We start from the raw sequence: 2,703 nt of genomic DNA on the forward strand, positions 1-2,703 counted from the left end.
TATCAACAGTCCTTTTAGGGTACTATAGGCTATGTCATATGCTTAAAAACTTTAACTCTTTGTAGATGACAGTACAAAAACTCTGTAATCTCTCACCCTTACATGCATTATGTTCTGTTACAGCAAGTTAGCTGTGGTGACCCATCCTTTTCCTTTCCTGAGTGAGTAGAATCTCACAGCACTAGAGTTGCCTTAGAGTATACAAATGCATTAACTGGGAAGCAAGATTTGCATTATAAGGATTGTTGTGCATTTGCACATATTGTTAAAGATTAGGAGAGTCATTAATTTTGGAGGTTCTACAGGCAGCTAGTAAGAATCCACTTGTCTTCATATTACTGGAATGTCCTTGAAAAAAGTCATTACCCCCATGGGCTTTGGACTAGACCTATTTCATGAAAATGTAAGTGGCTCAAACGAGTCAGTATTTTTTTTTATGTCCCTGTATATGTACTTGTGTTTGTGTGCTACTTAGGAACTTAGATGTTTTGTGAACTTTTTTGTTTATCATGGTGAATACCTAAGAGACAGACCTTGACACATGACACAATAGAATCCTATAATCAACCAAAATCATTATAACAAATTGGTTAATTATGTTTAACACACTTTGAGTTCCTTATTGAAGTATTTATATTTTAACTTAACTGAAGTATATAAGGAGACATGGTAATATGAAAGCATGATAGCAGTCCATTAAGATAAAGGAAACCCATCCACAAAAGTAACAGTTGGCTAGGTAGAAAATTGATCATTCTTCATTGGAGGAGAGCAGCTCCTGCCATTGAGAGTCACCTGGTGGTAACCCATAAGGCTTTCTTTTGTGAGGATTTAGCCTCACATAACTTAACGAAAGCATTAGCTGTCCATATACATTTATGTCCTAGACCCTAGAACCTACCCATGTGTAACATTTCATGGCAAGGGAAATTAATGGTGAAGTTGGAATTATGGTGTTTTCAGGAGAGATTTGTCACTTTTTGTTTTGGTTCACTCTCTCATGAATGGTGGTTGGATCCCTGCCAGACTCACACCATTAAAATTTTTGTTGAGTGAATGAATGGATGAATGGATAATATGATTTTCTCTTTATTAAGTTTAGTTATAGATTAACTTCATGCTAAATGTTTCAATAGAATTTCTTTCTTGTGGATTACATTTTGGGGTATATAAGTCATAATGCAAAATATTAACATGAGGTGAATATTCAGCTAACAAAGTTATCTAATATTACTTTAGAAGTTAAACAAGCTTGAAAAACATGTGCTGTTTCTCAGGCTTCTAAGAAAAATATTGATGTTTACATCTTTCTGTGTAGTTATCTTGAACAGCTTTTAAGTGACTTCTCATTCATGGAGGGATTCCCAAAACTGTATTTCCATACCAATATCCATTAAGCCAAATGTCTCCTCATCGCCCCCATGACTTCCTTATTTCTCAGGCTGTAAATAAATGGGTTCAGAACAGGAGTGATAATGGAGTAAAATACTGCAACCACCTTATCTCAGGGAGGGGAATGCAAGAAATGTGGCTGGGTGTAGGTAGACAGAATGGTTACATAAAACAGGCTTGCCACAATCAGGTGGGAGCAACAAGTGGAAAGAGCTTTAATCTGCCCTTTGCCTGAATGCATCTGGAGTACAACAATGAGCACACGAGCATAGGAAGCTAGAATGGCCATGAATGGAAACAGCAGAATAACAAGTCCACTCAAGAGAACTGTATACTCATACTGGGATGTGTCTTGACACACCAATGACAGGAGGGATGGAACTTCACAGAAAAAGTGGTTAATGACCTGAGACCTACAGAATGGAAGCTAAAATGCATACAGTGTATGTACTAAAGCATTGATGGAACTGCTGCTCCATGCACATGTGACCATATAGCAACAAATCTTGCCACTCATGAGGACAGGATAACGTAAAGGATGACAGATGGCTACATACCTATCAAAAGACATGAAACCCAGAAGAAGGGTTTCAGATGCACCAAGACTGAGGAACACAAAGGCTTGAATCTCACAGCCCAAAAATGTAATAGTCTTGGTATTTGACAGAAAGTTGGTTGCCATCTTGGGTACAGTGGTGGAGATGTACATCATGTCAATGACAGAAAGTTGACTGAGTAGATAGTACATGGGGGTGTGGAGTCTGATGTCCAGTCAGATGAGATGGATCATTGTGATATTCCCCACTAGAGCCACTGAAAATAAGGTGGCAATGACAACAAAGAGAAAAGTGTTCATTTTGGCCATATTGGAAAAGACCGACAAGTGTAAAGTCTATCTTAAAACTGTGATTTCCTGTTTTCATGGCTTATGTAGAATCATCAAAGCAGGCAAAATCTATAACACACATGTACTCACGTTGGTGCCCTTAGAGAAAAAACAGAATGACAATTATTAAATTTGACAGATTTTCTGGAATAACTTTATGTGTCTATAGCAGTCTCCTATTTAGTAATTTAAACTATTATAGATTGAAAAATAGTTTTACAAGTTATTTTTAATTATTTCATTTTGTTCAATATGTAAAACTCTTACCTATTACATAGGACTGTGTGATGTCTCAGCACATCCATTCAGTGTGTACTGATCAAATCAGGGAGAGAAAGGTTTTCCTCTCTTTGGCATTACTATACATTTTGAGTAATCAAACACCTCTCTTCAAGGTCTGTGGAAATTATGAATGTTAAAATGAA

The 2,703-nt window shown here is 36.8% G+C and overlaps 1 pseudogene; it reads right to left on the minus strand.

Annotated features, from left to right (window-relative positions):
• Window positions 1-1,393: 1,393 nt before the first annotated feature.
• LOC109696420 (olfactory receptor 2AK2-like) lies at window positions 1,394-2,315 on the minus strand (annotated as a pseudogene).
• Window positions 2,316-2,703: the final 388 nt, after the last annotated feature.

The sequence above is a fragment of the Castor canadensis genome, chromosome 15, assembly GCF_047511655.1.
Source record: "Castor canadensis chromosome 15, mCasCan1.hap1v2, whole genome shotgun sequence".
NCBI lineage: Eukaryota > Metazoa > Chordata > Mammalia > Rodentia > Castoridae > Castor > Castor canadensis.